The 15818-nt window shown below is 50.0% G+C and overlaps 28 non-coding genes across 28 annotated transcripts; all 28 read right to left on the bottom strand.

Moving 5' to 3' along the window:
- Positions 1-120: 120 nt before the first annotated feature.
- On the bottom strand, positions 121-194 carry Trnan-guu (transfer RNA asparagine (anticodon GUU)). Its single transcript has one exon. It is a non-coding gene; the product is annotated as a tRNA-Asn (tRNA).
- Positions 195-527: 333 nt separating this feature from the next.
- Positions 528-599, bottom strand: Trnat-cgu (transfer RNA threonine (anticodon CGU)). Its single transcript has one exon. It is a non-coding gene; the product is annotated as a tRNA-Thr (tRNA).
- Positions 600-1288: 689 nt separating this feature from the next.
- Positions 1289-1362, bottom strand: Trnan-guu (transfer RNA asparagine (anticodon GUU)). The gene has a single exon. It is a non-coding gene; the product is annotated as a tRNA-Asn (tRNA).
- Positions 1363-1695: 333 nt separating this feature from the next.
- Trnat-cgu (transfer RNA threonine (anticodon CGU)) lies at positions 1696-1767 on the bottom strand. Its single transcript has one exon. It is a non-coding gene; the product is annotated as a tRNA-Thr (tRNA).
- A 689-nt stretch (positions 1768-2456) lies between these two features.
- Positions 2457-2530, bottom strand: Trnan-guu (transfer RNA asparagine (anticodon GUU)). The gene has a single exon. It is a non-coding gene; the product is annotated as a tRNA-Asn (tRNA).
- Positions 2531-2863: 333 nt separating this feature from the next.
- Positions 2864-2935, bottom strand: Trnat-cgu (transfer RNA threonine (anticodon CGU)). The gene has a single exon. It is a non-coding gene; the product is annotated as a tRNA-Thr (tRNA).
- A 689-nt stretch (positions 2936-3624) lies between these two features.
- On the bottom strand, positions 3625-3698 carry Trnan-guu (transfer RNA asparagine (anticodon GUU)). Its single transcript has one exon. It is a non-coding gene; the product is annotated as a tRNA-Asn (tRNA).
- Positions 3699-4031: 333 nt separating this feature from the next.
- Trnat-cgu (transfer RNA threonine (anticodon CGU)) lies at positions 4032-4103 on the bottom strand. The gene has a single exon. It is a non-coding gene; the product is annotated as a tRNA-Thr (tRNA).
- A 689-nt stretch (positions 4104-4792) lies between these two features.
- Positions 4793-4866, bottom strand: Trnan-guu (transfer RNA asparagine (anticodon GUU)). Its single transcript has one exon. It is a non-coding gene; the product is annotated as a tRNA-Asn (tRNA).
- Positions 4867-5199: 333 nt separating this feature from the next.
- On the bottom strand, positions 5200-5271 carry Trnat-cgu (transfer RNA threonine (anticodon CGU)). Its single transcript has one exon. It is a non-coding gene; the product is annotated as a tRNA-Thr (tRNA).
- A 689-nt stretch (positions 5272-5960) lies between these two features.
- On the bottom strand, positions 5961-6034 carry Trnan-guu (transfer RNA asparagine (anticodon GUU)). Its single transcript has one exon. It is a non-coding gene; the product is annotated as a tRNA-Asn (tRNA).
- A 333-nt stretch (positions 6035-6367) lies between these two features.
- Positions 6368-6439, bottom strand: Trnat-cgu (transfer RNA threonine (anticodon CGU)). The gene has a single exon. It is a non-coding gene; the product is annotated as a tRNA-Thr (tRNA).
- Positions 6440-7128: 689 nt separating this feature from the next.
- Trnan-guu (transfer RNA asparagine (anticodon GUU)) lies at positions 7129-7202 on the bottom strand. The gene has a single exon. It is a non-coding gene; the product is annotated as a tRNA-Asn (tRNA).
- A 333-nt stretch (positions 7203-7535) lies between these two features.
- Positions 7536-7607, bottom strand: Trnat-cgu (transfer RNA threonine (anticodon CGU)). Its single transcript has one exon. It is a non-coding gene; the product is annotated as a tRNA-Thr (tRNA).
- A 689-nt stretch (positions 7608-8296) lies between these two features.
- On the bottom strand, positions 8297-8370 carry Trnan-guu (transfer RNA asparagine (anticodon GUU)). The gene has a single exon. It is a non-coding gene; the product is annotated as a tRNA-Asn (tRNA).
- Positions 8371-8703: 333 nt separating this feature from the next.
- Trnat-cgu (transfer RNA threonine (anticodon CGU)) lies at positions 8704-8775 on the bottom strand. The gene has a single exon. It is a non-coding gene; the product is annotated as a tRNA-Thr (tRNA).
- A 689-nt stretch (positions 8776-9464) lies between these two features.
- Positions 9465-9538, bottom strand: Trnan-guu (transfer RNA asparagine (anticodon GUU)). The gene has a single exon. It is a non-coding gene; the product is annotated as a tRNA-Asn (tRNA).
- A 333-nt stretch (positions 9539-9871) lies between these two features.
- Trnat-cgu (transfer RNA threonine (anticodon CGU)) lies at positions 9872-9943 on the bottom strand. The gene has a single exon. It is a non-coding gene; the product is annotated as a tRNA-Thr (tRNA).
- A 689-nt stretch (positions 9944-10632) lies between these two features.
- Positions 10633-10706, bottom strand: Trnan-guu (transfer RNA asparagine (anticodon GUU)). The gene has a single exon. It is a non-coding gene; the product is annotated as a tRNA-Asn (tRNA).
- A 333-nt stretch (positions 10707-11039) lies between these two features.
- On the bottom strand, positions 11040-11111 carry Trnat-cgu (transfer RNA threonine (anticodon CGU)). Its single transcript has one exon. It is a non-coding gene; the product is annotated as a tRNA-Thr (tRNA).
- A 689-nt stretch (positions 11112-11800) lies between these two features.
- Positions 11801-11874, bottom strand: Trnan-guu (transfer RNA asparagine (anticodon GUU)). Its single transcript has one exon. It is a non-coding gene; the product is annotated as a tRNA-Asn (tRNA).
- A 333-nt stretch (positions 11875-12207) lies between these two features.
- Positions 12208-12279, bottom strand: Trnat-cgu (transfer RNA threonine (anticodon CGU)). The gene has a single exon. It is a non-coding gene; the product is annotated as a tRNA-Thr (tRNA).
- Positions 12280-12968: 689 nt separating this feature from the next.
- Positions 12969-13042, bottom strand: Trnan-guu (transfer RNA asparagine (anticodon GUU)). The gene has a single exon. It is a non-coding gene; the product is annotated as a tRNA-Asn (tRNA).
- Positions 13043-13375: 333 nt separating this feature from the next.
- Positions 13376-13447, bottom strand: Trnat-cgu (transfer RNA threonine (anticodon CGU)). Its single transcript has one exon. It is a non-coding gene; the product is annotated as a tRNA-Thr (tRNA).
- Positions 13448-14136: 689 nt separating this feature from the next.
- Positions 14137-14210, bottom strand: Trnan-guu (transfer RNA asparagine (anticodon GUU)). Its single transcript has one exon. It is a non-coding gene; the product is annotated as a tRNA-Asn (tRNA).
- Positions 14211-14543: 333 nt separating this feature from the next.
- Trnat-cgu (transfer RNA threonine (anticodon CGU)) lies at positions 14544-14615 on the bottom strand. Its single transcript has one exon. It is a non-coding gene; the product is annotated as a tRNA-Thr (tRNA).
- A 689-nt stretch (positions 14616-15304) lies between these two features.
- Positions 15305-15378, bottom strand: Trnan-guu (transfer RNA asparagine (anticodon GUU)). The gene has a single exon. It is a non-coding gene; the product is annotated as a tRNA-Asn (tRNA).
- A 333-nt stretch (positions 15379-15711) lies between these two features.
- Positions 15712-15783, bottom strand: Trnat-cgu (transfer RNA threonine (anticodon CGU)). Its single transcript has one exon. It is a non-coding gene; the product is annotated as a tRNA-Thr (tRNA).
- Between the last annotated feature and the right edge of the window lie 35 nt (positions 15784-15818).

Here is a 15818-nt window from a genome sequence, read left to right as displayed (position 1 = left end):
TTGGCTGAATGTGTATAAGGCTCTGTGGCATCACTCAAACGCAGCCAAATTGTCACACTAGCTGTGTATCTCTAACAAAGTTGACGTACGTCCTCACCTCGGTGCCGGTTAGAACGATTTCGCCCCCGGGTGGGCTCGAACCACCAACCTTTCGGTTAACAGCCGAACGCGCTAGCCGATTGCGCCACGGAGGCCTTGACTTTGGCTCCCTTGTGCTCTGTATATCAACGCAATTCGTATACCTTCTGCAGCAATCTCGCAGAATGGTAGCATTTGCTTACGCCTCTTCACATGGATAACGTGCATGCACACTGTAGCGAGGCTCGTAAACGAATGACATCGCCAAGCATGACATTATACTACAAAATGCATACAAACCAATGTTCTGCCTATGCATTCAGAAAACCTCTGAGGCCAGTAGAATACTTGTCATAGGTTGTAGAACATCCCTTTCATTCAGAGTACTGCCATGTGTTAGATGCTGCTCGAGATAGCTCCGCTCCTTGCAGGAAGGTTTAAGAAATGAATGCCTTCTGTGAGGTTCGAACTCACGACCCCTGGTTTACGAGACCAGTGCTCTACCACTGAGCTAAGAAGGCGGCATCTTAGCGTTTGTGAGCTATCCCCAAATTGTTACTTCATCATACTGAATCTTGCAGCCCTCGACCAGATATCGGATTTGGCACACAGCTGCTGCTGGGGGTGTCCACATTGCCGTTTTCCAAATCTCTTGAATGTTTCGCCCTTACGATCGACGACGAGCGTCGGCCCACCAAAAGTTTGCGGTCTGCACAATCCTGACCTAGTGCACAGCTTGTGGGATAGCGTGGCTCGACTGCGAAATGCGCCTTTCGGTTCCTCTCTCTGGCAAAAGTGCGCTGTTGTCCACAGTGGCACTGGCGTTGCCCATGGGGCTTCATGTAAGGCGACTGCACGTCGCTCGGCCAACAGCGGCCTACTGCAGACCGACACTTAAGACACACCAAATACAAATCGACATCGAGAGACAGGCCCTGTCATATGGCACTCGCGACGTATATGCTGAAATTGAATGTAAAGAATACGTCTTTTGTAGCGGGCGTCCCTCTACTGCAGTGTCACACATGACGAATAAAAAGGAAAACAGCAGAACGTCTGTGTAGGGCCATGTTTTTACCCACAGTGTCACTTGGCTGAATGTGTATAAGGCTCTGTGGCATCACTCAAACGCAGCCAAATTGTCACACTAGCTGTGTATCTCTAACAAAGTTGACGTACGTCCTCACCTCGGTGCCGGTTAGAACGATTTCGCCCCCGGGTGGGCTCGAACCACCAACCTTTCGGTTAACAGCCGAACGCGCTAGCCGATTGCGCCACGGAGGCCTTGACTTTGGCTCCCTTGTGCTCTGTATATCAACGCAATTCGTATACCTTCTGCAGCAATCTCGCAGAATGGTAGCATTTGCTTACGCCTCTTCACATGGATAACGTGCATGCACACTGTAGCGAGGCTCGTAAACGAATGACATCGCCAAGCATGACATTATACTACAAAATGCATACAAACCAATGTTCTGCCTATGCATTCAGAAAACCTCTGAGGCCAGTAGAATACTTGTCATAGGTTGTAGAACATCCCTTTCATTCAGTGTACTGCCATGTGTTAGATGCTGCTCGAAATAGCTCCGCTCCTTGCAGGAAGGTTTAAGAAATGAATGCCTTCTGTGAGGTTCGAACTCACGACCCCTGGTTTACGAGACCAGTGCTCTACCACTGAGCTAAGAAGGCGGCATCTTAGCGTTTGTGAGCTATCCCCAAATTGTTACTTCATCATACTGAATCTTGCAGCCCTCGACCAGATATCGGATTTGGCACACAGCTGCTGCTGGGGGTGTCCACATTGCCGTTTTCCAAATCTCTTGAATGTTTCGCCCTTACGATCGACGACGAGCGTCGGCCCACCAAAAGTTTGCGGTCTGCACAATCCTGACCTAGTGCACAGCTTGTGGGATAGCGTGGCTCGACTGCGAAATGCGCCTTTCGGTTCCTCTCTCTGGCAAAAGTGCGCTGTTGTCCACAGTGGCACTGGCGTTGCCCATGGGGCTTCATGTAAGGCGACTGCACGTCGCTCGGCCAACAGCGGCCTACTGCAGACCGACACTTAAGACACACCAAATACAAATCGACATCGAGAGACAGGCCCTGTCATATGGCACTCGCGACGTATATGCTGAAATTGAATGTAAAGAATACGTCTTTTGTAGCGGGCGTCCCTCTACTGCAGTGTCACACATGACGAATAAAAAGGAAAACAGCAGAACGTCTGTGTAGGGCCATGTTTTTACCCACAGTGTCACTTGGCTGAATGTGTATAAGGCTCTGTGGCATCACTCAAACGCAGCCAAATTGTCACACTAGCTGTGTATCTCTAACAAAGTTGACGTACGTCCTCACCTCGGTGCCGGTTAGAACGATTTCGCCCCCGGGTGGGCTCGAACCACCAACCTTTCGGTTAACAGCCGAACGCGCTAGCCGATTGCGCCACGGAGGCCTTGACTTTGGCTCCCTTGTGCTCTGTATATCAACGCAATTCGTATACCTTCTGCAGCAATCTCGCAGAATGGTAGCATTTGCTTACGCCTCTTCACATGGATAACGTGCATGCACACTGTAGCGAGGCTCGTAAACGAATGACATCGCCAAGCATGACATTATACTACAAAATGCATACAAACCAATGTTCTGCCTATGCATTCAGAAAACCTCTGAGGCCAGTAGAATACTTGTCATAGGTTGTAGAACATCCCTTTCATTCAGTGTACTGCCATGTGTTAGATGCTGCTCGAGATAGCTCCGCTCCTTGCAGGAAGGTTTAAGAAATGAATGCCTTCTGTGAGGTTCGAACTCACGACCCCTGGTTTACGAGACCAGTGCTCTACCATTGAGCTAAGACGGCGGCATCTTAGCGTTTGTGAGCTATCCCCAAATTGTTACTTCATCATACTGAATCTTGCAGCCCTCGACCAGATATCGGATTTGGCACACAGCTGCTGCTGGGGGTGTCCACATTGCCGTTTTCCAAATCTCTTGAATGTTTCGCCCTTACGATCGACGACGAGCGTCGGCCCACCAAAAGTTTGCGGTCTGCACAATCCTGACCTAGTGCACAGCTTGTGGGATAGCGTGGCTCGACTGCGAAATGCGCCTTTCGGTTCCTCTCTCTGGCAAAAGTGCGCTGTTGTCCACAGTGGCACTGGCGTTGCCCATGGGGCTTCATGTAAGGCGACTGCACGTCGCTCGGCCAACAGCGGCCTACTGCAGACCGACACTTAAGACACACCAAATACAAATCGACATCGAGAGACAGGCCCTGTCATATGGCACTCGCGACGTATATGCTGAAATTGAATGTAAAGAATACGTCTTTTGTAGCGGGCGTCCCTCTACTGCAGTGTCACACATGACGAATAAAAAGGAAAACAGCAGAACGTCTGTGTAGGGCCATGTTTTTACCCACAGTGTCACTTGGCTGAATGTGTATAAGGCTCTGTGGCATCACTCAAACGCAGCCAAATTGTCACACTAGCTGTGTATCTCTAACAAAGTTGACGTACGTCCTCACCTCGGTGCCGGTTAGAACGATTTCGCCCCCGGGTGGGCTCGAACCACCAACCTTTCGGTTAACAGCCGAACGCGCTAGCCGATTGCGCCACGGAGGCCTTGACTTTGGCTCCCTTGTGCTCTGTATATCAACGCAATTCGTATACCTTCTGCAGCAATCTCGCAGAATGGTAGCATTTGCTTACGCCTCTTCACATGGATAACGTGCATGCACACTGTAGCGAGGCTCGTAAACGAATGACATCGCCAAGCATGACATTATACTACAAAATGCATACAAACCAATGTTCTGCCTATGCATTCAGAAAACCTCTGAGGCCAGTAGAATACTTGTCATAGGTTGTAGAACATCCCTTTCATTCAGTGTACTGCCATGTGTTAGATGCTGCTCGAGATAGCTCCGCTCCTTGCAGGAAGGTTTAAGAAATGAATGCCTTCTGTGAGGTTCGAACTCACGACCCCTGGTTTACGAGACCAGTGCTCTACCATTGAGCTAAGACGGCGGCATCTTAGCGTTTGTGAGCTATCCCCAAATTGTTACTTCATCATACTGAATCTTGCAGCCCTCGACCAGATATCGGATTTGGCACACAGCTGCTGCTGGGGGTGTCCACATTGCCGTTTTCCAAATCTCTTGAATGTTTCGCCCTTACGATCGACGACGAGCGTCGGCCCACCAAAAGTTTGCGGTCTGCACAATCCTGACCTAGTGCACAGCTTGTGGGATAGCGTGGCTCGACTGCGAAATGCGCCTTTCGGTTCCTCTCTCTGGCAAAAGTGCGCTGTTGTCCACAGTGGCACTGGCGTTGCCCATGGAGCTTCATGTAAGGCGACTGCACGTCGCTCGGCCAACAGCGGCCTACTGCAGACCGACACTTAAGACACACCAAATACAAATCGACATCGAGAGACAGGCCCTGTCATATGGCACTCGCGACGTATATGCTGAAATTGAATGTAAAGAATACGTCTTTTGTAGCGGGCGTCCCTCTACTGCAGTGTCACACATGACGAATAAAAAGGAAAACAGCAGAACGTCTGTGTAGGGCCATGTTTTTACCCACAGTGTCACTTGGCTGAATGTGTATAAGGCTCTGTGGCATCACTCAAACGCAGCCAAATTGTCACACTAGCTGTGTATCTCTAACAAAGTTGACGTACGTCCTCACCTCGGTGCCGGTTAGAACGATTTCGCCCCCGGGTGGGCTCGAACCACCAACCTTTCGGTTAACAGCCGAACGCGCTAGCCGATTGCGCCACGGAGGCCTTGACTTTGGCTCCCTTGTGCTCTGTATATCAACGCAATTCGTATACCTTCTGCAGCAATCTCGCAGAATGGTAGCATTTGCTTACGCCTCTTCACATGGATAACGTGCATGCACACTGTAGCGAGGCTCGTAAACGAATGACATCGCCAAGCATGACATTATACTACAAAATGCATACAAACCAATGTTCTGCCTATGCATTCAGAAAACCTCTGAGGCCAGTAGAATACTTGTCATAGGTTGTAGAACATCCCTTTCATTCAGTGTACTGCCATGTGTTAGATGCTGCTCGAGATAGCTCCGCTCCTTGCAGGAAGGTTTAAGAAATGAATGCCTTCTGTGAGGTTCGAACTCACGACCCCTGGTTTACGAGACCAGTGCTCTACCACTGAGCTAAGACGGCGGCATCTTAGCGTTTGTGAGCTATCCCCAAATTGTTACTTCATCATACTGAATCTTGCAGCCCTCGACCAGATATCGGATTTGGCACACAGCTGCTGCTGGGGGTGTCCACATTGCCGTTTTCCAAATCTCTTGAATGTTTCGCCCTTACGATCGACGACGAGCGTCGGCCCACCAAAAGTTTGCGGTCTGCACAATCCTGACCTAGTGCACAGCTTGTGGGATAGCGTGGCTCGACTGCGAAATGCGCCTTTCGGTTCCTCTCTCTGGCAAAAGTGCGCTGTTGTCCACAGTGGCACTGGCGTTGCCCATGGGGCTTCATGTAAGGCGACTGCACGTCGCTCGGCCAACAGCGGCCTACTGCAGACCGACACTTAAGACACACCAAATACAAATCGACATCGAGAGACAGGCCCTGTCATATGGCACTCGCGACGTATATGCTGAAATTGAATGTAAAGAATACGTCTTTTGTAGCGGGCGTCCCTCTACTGCAGTGTCACACATGACGAATAAAAAGGAAAACAGCAGAACGTCTGTGTAGGGCCATGTTTTTACCCACAGTGTCACTTGGCTGAATGTGTATAAGGCTCTGTGGCATCACTCAAACGCAGCCAAATTGTCACACTAGCTGTGTATCTCTAACAAAGTTGACGTACGTCCTCACCTCGGTGCCGGTTAGAACGATTTCGCCCCCGGGTGGGCTCGAACCACCAACCTTTCGGTTAACAGCCGAACGCGCTAGCCGATTGCGCCACGGAGGCCTTGACTTTGGCTCCCTTGTGCTCTGTATATCAACGCAATTCGTATACCTTCTGCAGCAATCTCGCAGAATGGTAGCATTTGCTTACGCCTCTTCACATGGATAACGTGCATGCACACTGTAGCGAGGCTCGTAAACGAATGACATCGCCAAGCATGACATTATACTACAAAATGCATACAAACCAATGTTCTGCCTATGCATTCAGAAAACCTCTGAGGCCAGTAGAATACTTGTCATAGGTTGTAGAACATCCCTTTCATTCAGTGTACTGCCATGTGTTAGATGCTGCTCGAGATAGCTCCGCTCCTTGCAGGAAGGTTTAAGAAATGAATGCCTTCTGTGAGGTTCGAACTCACGACCCCTGGTTTACGAGACCAGTGCTCTACCACTGAGCTAAGAAGGCGGCATCTTAGCGTTTGTGAGCTATCCCCAAATTGTTACTTCATCATACTGAATCTTGCAGCCCTCGACCAGATATCGGATTTGGCACACAGCTGCTGCTGGGGGTGTCCACATTGCCGTTTTCCAAATCTCTTGAATGTTTCGCCCTTACGATCGACGACGAGCGTCGGCCCACCAAAAGTTTGCGGTCTGCACAATCCTGACCTAGTGCACAGCTTGTGGGATAGCGTGGCTCGACTGCGAAATGCGCCTTTCGGTTCCTCTCTCTGGCAAAAGTGCGCTGTTGTCCACAGTGGCACTGGCGTTGCCCATGGGGCTTCATGTAAGGCGACTGCACGTCGCTCGGCCAACAGCGGCCTACTGCAGACCGACACTTAAGACACACCAAATACAAATCGACATCGAGAGACAGGCCCTGTCATATGGCACTCGCGACGTATATGCTGAAATTGAATGTAAAGAATACGTCTTTTGTAGCGGGCGTCCCTCTACTGCAGTGTCACACATGACGAATAAAAAGGAAAACAGCAGAACGTCTGTGTAGGGCCATGTTTTTACCCACAGTGTCACTTGGCTGAATGTGTATAAGGCTCTGTGGCATCACTCAAACGCAGCCAAATTGTCACACTAGCTGTGTATCTCTAACAAAGTTGACGTACGTCCTCACCTCGGTGCCGGTTAGAACGATTTCGCCCCCGGGTGGGCTCGAACCACCAACCTTTCGGTTAACAGCCGAACGCGCTAGCCGATTGCGCCACGGAGGCCTTGACTTTGGCTCCCTTGTGCTCTGTATATCAACGCAATTCGTATACCTTCTGCAGCAATCTCGCAGAATGGTAGCATTTGCTTACGCCTCTTCACATGGATAACGTGCATGCACACTGTAGCGAGGCTCGTAAACGAATGACATCGCCAAGCATGACATTATACTACAAAATGCATACAAACCAATGTTCTGCCTATGCATTCAGAAAACCTCTGAGGCCAGTAGAATACTTGTCATAGGTTGTAGAACATCCCTTTCATTCAGTGTACTGCCATGTGTTAGATGCTGCTCGAAATAGCTCCGCTCCTTGCAGGAAGGTTTAAGAAATGAATGCCTTCTGTGAGGTTCGAACTCACGACCCCTGGTTTACGAGACCAGTGCTCTACCACTGAGCTAAGAAGGCGGCATCTTAGCGTTTGTGAGCTATCCCCAAATTGTTACTTCATCATACTGAATCTTGCAGCCCTCGACCAGATATCGGATTTGGCACACAGCTGCTGCTGGGGGTGTCCACATTGCCGTTTTCCAAATCTCTTGAATGTTTCGCCCTTACGATCGACGACGAGCGTCGGCCCACCAAAAGTTTGCGGTCTGCACAATCCTGACCTAGTGCACAGCTTGTGGGATAGCGTGGCTCGACTGCGAAATGCGCCTTTCGGTTCCTCTCTCTGGCAAAAGTGCGCTGTTGTCCACAGTGGCACTGGCGTTGCCCATGGGGCTTCATGTAAGGCGACTGCACGTCGCTCGGCCAACAGCGGCCTACTGCAGACCGACACTTAAGACACACCAAATACAAATCGACATCGAGAGACAGGCCCTGTCATATGGCACTCGCGACGTATATGCTGAAATTGAATGTAAAGAATACGTCTTTTGTAGCGGGCGTCCCTCTACTGCAGTGTCACACATGACGAATAAAAAGGAAAACAGCAGAACGTCTGTGTAGGGCCATGTTTTTACCCACAGTGTCACTTGGCTGAATGTGTATAAGGCTCTGTGGCATCACTCAAACGCAGCCAAATTGTCACACTAGCTGTGTATCTCTAACAAAGTTGACGTACGTCCTCACCTCGGTGCCGGTTAGAACGATTTCGCCCCCGGGTGGGCTCGAACCACCAACCTTTCGGTTAACAGCCGAACGCGCTAGCCGATTGCGCCACGGAGGCCTTGACTTTGGCTCCCTTGTGCTCTGTATATCAACGCAATTCGTATACCTTCTGCAGCAATCTCGCAGAATGGTAGCATTTGCTTACGCCTCTTCACATGGATAACGTGCATGCACACTGTAGCGAGGCTCGTAAACGAATGACATCGCCAAGCATGACATTATACTACAAAATGCATACAAACCAATGTTCTGCCTATGCATTCAGAAAACCTCTGAGGCCAGTAGAATACTTGTCATAGGTTGTAGAACATCCCTTTCATTCAGTGTACTGCCATGTGTTAGATGCTGCTCGAGATAGCTCCGCTCCTTGCAGGAAGGTTTAAGAAATGAATGCCTTCTGTGAGGTTCGAACTCACGACCCCTGGTTTACGAGACCAGTGCTCTACCATTGAGCTAAGACGGCGGCATCTTAGCGTTTGTGAGCTATCCCCAAATTGTTACTTCATCATACTGAATCTTGCAGCCCTCGACCAGATATCGGATTTGGCACACAGCTGCTGCTGGGGGTGTCCACATTGCCGTTTTCCAAATCTCTTGAATGTTTCGCCCTTACGATCGACGACGAGCGTCGGCCCACCAAAAGTTTGCGGTCTGCACAATCCTGACCTAGTGCACAGCTTGTGGGATAGCGTGGCTCGACTGCGAAATGCGCCTTTCGGTTCCTCTCTCTGGCAAAAGTGCGCTGTTGTCCACAGTGGCACTGGCGTTGCCCATGGGGCTTCATGTAAGGCGACTGCACGTCGCTCGGCCAACAGCGGCCTACTGCAGACCGACACTTAAGACACACCAAATACAAATCGACATCGAGAGACAGGCCCTGTCATATGGCACTCGCGACGTATATGCTGAAATTGAATGTAAAGAATACGTCTTTTGTAGCGGGCGTCCCTCTACTGCAGTGTCACACATGACGAATAAAAAGGAAAACAGCAGAACGTCTGTGTAGGGCCATGTTTTTACCCACAGTGTCACTTGGCTGAATGTGTATAAGGCTCTGTGGCATCACTCAAACGCAGCCAAATTGTCACACTAGCTGTGTATCTCTAACAAAGTTGACGTACGTCCTCACCTCGGTGCCGGTTAGAACGATTTCGCCCCCGGGTGGGCTCGAACCACCAACCTTTCGGTTAACAGCCGAACGCGCTAGCCGATTGCGCCACGGAGGCCTTGACTTTGGCTCCCTTGTGCTCTGTATATCAACGCAATTCGTATACCTTCTGCAGCAATCTCGCAGAATGGTAGCATTTGCTTACGCCTCTTCACATGGATAACGTGCATGCACACTGTAGCGAGGCTCGTAAACGAATGACATCGCCAAGCATGACATTATACTACAAAATGCATACAAACCAATGTTCTGCCTATGCATTCAGAAAACCTCTGAGGCCAGTAGAATACTTGTCATAGGTTGTAGAACATCCCTTTCATTCAGTGTACTGCCATGTGTTAGATGCTGCTCGAGATAGCTCCGCTCCTTGCAGGAAGGTTTAAGAAATGAATGCCTTCTGTGAGGTTCGAACTCACGACCCCTGGTTTACGAGACCAGTGCTCTACCATTGAGCTAAGACGGCGGCATCTTAGCGTTTGTGAGCTATCCCCAAATTGTTACTTCATCATACTGAATCTTGCAGCCCTCGACCAGATATCGGATTTGGCACACAGCTGCTGCTGGGGGTGTCCACATTGCCGTTTTCCAAATCTCTTGAATGTTTCGCCCTTACGATCGACGACGAGCGTCGGCCCACCAAAAGTTTGCGGTCTGCACAATCCTGACCTAGTGCACAGCTTGTGGGATAGCGTGGCTCGACTGCGAAATGCGCCTTTCGGTTCCTCTCTCTGGCAAAAGTGCGCTGTTGTCCACAGTGGCACTGGCGTTGCCCATGGAGCTTCATGTAAGGCGACTGCACGTCGCTCGGCCAACAGCGGCCTACTGCAGACCGACACTTAAGACACACCAAATACAAATCGACATCGAGAGACAGGCCCTGTCATATGGCACTCGCGACGTATATGCTGAAATTGAATGTAAAGAATACGTCTTTTGTAGCGGGCGTCCCTCTACTGCAGTGTCACACATGACGAATAAAAAGGAAAACAGCAGAACGTCTGTGTAGGGCCATGTTTTTACCCACAGTGTCACTTGGCTGAATGTGTATAAGGCTCTGTGGCATCACTCAAACGCAGCCAAATTGTCACACTAGCTGTGTATCTCTAACAAAGTTGACGTACGTCCTCACCTCGGTGCCGGTTAGAACGATTTCGCCCCCGGGTGGGCTCGAACCACCAACCTTTCGGTTAACAGCCGAACGCGCTAGCCGATTGCGCCACGGAGGCCTTGACTTTGGCTCCCTTGTGCTCTGTATATCAACGCAATTCGTATACCTTCTGCAGCAATCTCGCAGAATGGTAGCATTTGCTTACGCCTCTTCACATGGATAACGTGCATGCACACTGTAGCGAGGCTCGTAAACGAATGACATCGCCAAGCATGACATTATACTACAAAATGCATACAAACCAATGTTCTGCCTATGCATTCAGAAAACCTCTGAGGCCAGTAGAATACTTGTCATAGGTTGTAGAACATCCCTTTCATTCAGTGTACTGCCATGTGTTAGATGCTGCTCGAGATAGCTCCGCTCCTTGCAGGAAGGTTTAAGAAATGAATGCCTTCTGTGAGGTTCGAACTCACGACCCCTGGTTTACGAGACCAGTGCTCTACCACTGAGCTAAGACGGCGGCATCTTAGCGTTTGTGAGCTATCCCCAAATTGTTACTTCATCATACTGAATCTTGCAGCCCTCGACCAGATATCGGATTTGGCACACAGCTGCTGCTGGGGGTGTCCACATTGCCGTTTTCCAAATCTCTTGAATGTTTCGCCCTTACGATCGACGACGAGCGTCGGCCCACCAAAAGTTTGCGGTCTGCACAATCCTGACCTAGTGCACAGCTTGTGGGATAGCGTGGCTCGACTGCGAAATGCGCCTTTCGGTTCCTCTCTCTGGCAAAAGTGCGCTGTTGTCCACAGTGGCACTGGCGTTGCCCATGGGGCTTCATGTAAGGCGACTGCACGTCGCTCGGCCAACAGCGGCCTACTGCAGACCGACACTTAAGACACACCAAATACAAATCGACATCGAGAGACAGGCCCTGTCATATGGCACTCGCGACGTATATGCTGAAATTGAATGTAAAGAATACGTCTTTTGTAGCGGGCGTCCCTCTACTGCAGTGTCACACATGACGAATAAAAAGGAAAACAGCAGAACGTCTGTGTAGGGCCATGTTTTTACCCACAGTGTCACTTGGCTGAATGTGTATAAGGCTCTGTGGCATCACTCAAACGCAGCCAAATTGTCACACTAGCTGTGTATCTCTAACAAAGTTGACGTACGTCCTCACCTCGGTGCCGGTTAGAACGATTTCGCCCCCGGGTGGGCTCGAACCACCAACCTTTCGGTTAACAGCCGAACGCGCTAGCCGATTGCGCCACGGAGGCCTTGACTTTGGCTCCCTTGTGCTCTGTATATCAACGCAATTCGTATACCTTCTGCAGCAATCTCGCAGAATGGTAGCATTTGCTTACGCCTCTTCACATGGATAACGTGCATGCACACTGTAGCGAGGCTCGTAAACGAATGACATCGCCAAGCATGACATTATACTACAAAATGCATACAAACCAATGTTCTGCCTATGCATTCAGAAAACCTCTGAGGCCAGTAGAATACTTGTCATAGGTTGTAGAACATCCCTTTCATTCAGTGTACTGCCATGTGTTAGATGCTGCTCGAGATAGCTCCGCTCCTTGCAGGAAGGTTTAAGAAATGAATGCCTTCTGTGAGGTTCGAACTCACGACCCCTGGTTTACGAGACCAGTGCTCTACCACTGAGCTAAGAAGGCGGCATCTTAGCGTTTGTGAGCTATCCCCAAATTGTTACTTCATCATACTGAATCTTGCAGCCCTCGACCAGATATCGGATTTGGCACACAGCTGCTGCTGGGGGTGTCCACATTGCCGTTTTCCAAATCTCTTGAATGTTTCGCCCTTACGATCGACGACGAGCGTCGGCCCACCAAAAGTTTGCGGTCTGCACAATCCTGACCTAGTGCACAGCTTGTGGGATAGCGTGGCTCGACTGCGAAATGCGCCTTTCGGTTCCTCTCTCTGGCAAAAGTGCGCTGTTGTCCACAGTGGCACTGGCGTTGCCCATGGGGCTTCATGTAAGGCGACTGCACGTCGCTCGGCCAACAGCGGCCTACTGCAGACCGACACTTAAGACACACCAAATACAAATCGACATCGAGAGACAGGCCCTGTCATATGGCACTCGCGACGTATATGCTGAAATTGAATGTAAAGAATACGTCTTTTGTAGCGGGCGTCCCTCTACTGCAATGTCACACATGACGAATAAAAAGGAAAACAGCAGAACGTCTGTGTAGGGCCATGTTTTTACCCACAGTGTCACTTGGCTGAATGTGTATAAGGCTCTGTGGCATCACTCAAACGCAGCCAAATTGTCACACTAGCTGTGTATCTCTAACAAAGTTGACGTACGTCCTCACCTCGGTGCCGGTTAGAACGATTTCGCCCCCGGGTGGGCTCGAACCACCAACCTTTCGGTTAACAGCCGAACGCGCTAGCCGATTGCGCCACGGAGGCCTTGACTTTGGCTCCCTTGTGCTCTGTATATCAACGCAATTCGTATACCTTCTGCAGCAATCTCGCAGAATGGTAGCATTTGCTTACGCCTCTTCACATGGATAACGTGCATGCACACTGTAGCGAGGCTCGTAAACGAATGATATCGCCAAGCATGACATTATACTACAAAATGCATACAAACCAATGTTCTGCCTATGCATTCAGAAAACCTCTGAGGCCAGTAGAATACTTGTCATAGGTTGTAGAACATCCCTTTCATTCAGTGTACTGCCATGTGTTAGATGCTGCTCGAGATAGCTCCGCTCCTTGCAGGAAGGTTTAAGAAATGAATGCCTTCTGTGAGGTTCGAACTCACGACCCCTGGTTTACGAGACCAGTGCTCTACCACTGAGCTAAGAAGGCGGCATCTTAGCGTTTGTGAGCTATCCCCAAATTGTTACTTCATCATACTGAATCTTGCAGCCCTCGACCAGATATCGGATTTGGCACACAGCTGCTGCTGGGGGTGTCCACATTGCCGTTTTCCAAATCTCTTGAATGTTTCGCCCTTACGATCGACGACGAGCGTCGGCCCACCAAAAGTTTGCGGTCTGCACAATCCTGACCTAGTGCACAGCTTGTGGGATAGCGTGGCTCGACTGCGAAATGCGCCTTTCGGTTCCTCTCTCTGGCAAAAGTGCGCTGTTGTCCACAGTGGCACTGGCGTTGCCCATGGGGCTTCATGTAAGGCGACTGCACGTCGCTCGGCCAACAGCGGCCTACTGCAGACCGACACTTAAGACACACCAAATACAAATCGACATCGAGAGACAGGCCCTGTCATATGGAACTCGCGACGTATATGCTGAAATTGAATGTAAAGAATACGTCTTTTGTAGCGGGCGTCCCTCTACTGCAGTGTCACACATGACGAATAAAAAGGAAAACAGCAGAACGTCTGTGTAGGGCCATGTTTTTACCCACAGTGTCACTTGGCTGAATGTGTATAAGGCTCTGTGGCATCACTCAAACGCAGCCAAATTGTCACACTAGCTGTGTATCTCTAACAAAGTTGACGTACGTCCTCACCTCGGTGCCGGTTAGAACGATTTCGCCCCCGGGTGGGCTCGAACCACCAACCTTTCGGTTAACAGCCGAACGCGCTAGCCGATTGCGCCACGGAGGCCTTGACTTTGGCTCCCTTGTGCTCTGTATATCAACGCAATTCGTATACCTTCTGCAGCAATCTCGCAGAATGGTAGCATTTGCTTACGCCTCTTCACATGGATAACGTGCATGCACACTGTAGCGAGGCTCGTAAACGAATGACATCGCCAAGCATGACATTATACTACAAAATGCATACAAACCAATGTTCTGCCTATGCATTCAGAAAACCTCTGAGGCCAGTAGAATACTTGTCATAGGTTGTAGAACATCCCTTTCATTCAGAGTACTGCCATGTGTTAGATGCTGCTCGAGATAGCTCCGCTCCTTGCAGGAAGGTTTAAGAAATGAATGCCTTCTGTGAGGTTCGAACTCACGACCCCTGGTTTACGAGACCAGTGCTCTACCACTGAGCTAAGAAGGCGGCATCTTAGCGTTTGTGAGCTATCCCCAAATTGTTACTTCATCATACTGAATCTTGCAGCCCTCGACCAGATATCGGATTTGGCACACAGCTGCTGCTGGGGGTGTCCACATTGCCGTTTTCCAAATCTCTTGAATGTTTCGCCCTTACGATCGACGACGAGCGTCGGCCCACCAAAAGTTTGCGGTCTGCACAATCCTGACCTAGTGCACAGCTTGTGGGATAGCGTGGCTCGACTGCGAAATGCGCCTTTCGGTTCCTCTCTCTGGCAAAAGTGCGCTGTTGTCCACAGTGGCACTGGCGTTGCCCATGGGGCTTCATGTAAGGCGACTGCACGTCGCTCGGCCAACAGCGGCCTACTGCAGACCGACACTTAAGACACACCAAATACAAATCGACATCGAGAGACAGGCCCTGTCATATGGCACTCGCGACGTATATGCTGAAATTGAATGTAAAGAATACGTCTTTTGTAGCGGGCGTCCCTCTACTGCAGTGTCACACATGACGAATAAAAAGGAAAACAGCAGAACGTCTGTGTAGGGCCATGTTTTTACCCACAGTGTCACTTGGCTGAATGTGTATAAGGCTCTGTGGCATCACTCAAACGCAGCCAAATTGTCACACTAGCTGTGTATCTCTAACAAAGTTGACGTACGTCCTCACCTCGGTGCCGGTTAGAACGATTTCGCCCCCGGGTGGGCTCGAACCACCAACCTTTCGGTTAACAGCCGAACGCGCTAGCCGATTGCGCCACGGAGGCCTTGACTTTGGCTCCCTTGTGCTCTGTATATCAACGCAATTCGTATACCTTCTGCAGCAATCTCGCAGAATGGTAGCATTTGCTTACGCCTCTTCACATGGATAACGTGCATGCACACTGTAGCGAGGCTCGTAAACGAATGACATCGCCAAGCATGACATTATACTACAAAAAGCATACAAACCAATGTTCTGCCTATGCATTCAGAAAACCTCTGAGGCCAGTAGAATACTTGTCATAGGTTGTAGAACATCCCTTTCATTCAGAGTACTGCCATGTGTTAGATGCTGCTCGAGATAGCTCCGCTCCTTGCAGGAAGGTTTAAGAAATGAATGCCTTCTGTGAGGTTCGAACTCACGACCCCTGGTTTACGAGACCAGTGCTCTACCACTGAGCTAAGAAGGCGGCATCTTAGCGTTTGTGAGCTATCCCCAAATTGT

The sequence above is a fragment of the Schistocerca serialis genome, unplaced genomic scaffold (assembly GCF_023864345.2).
Source record: "Schistocerca serialis cubense isolate TAMUIC-IGC-003099 unplaced genomic scaffold, iqSchSeri2.2 HiC_scaffold_1257, whole genome shotgun sequence".
Taxonomy (NCBI): domain Eukaryota; kingdom Metazoa; phylum Arthropoda; class Insecta; order Orthoptera; family Acrididae; genus Schistocerca; species Schistocerca serialis.
Note: the sequence above shows the minus strand (reverse complement) of the source record. Positions and strands in the feature narration are given on the sequence as shown.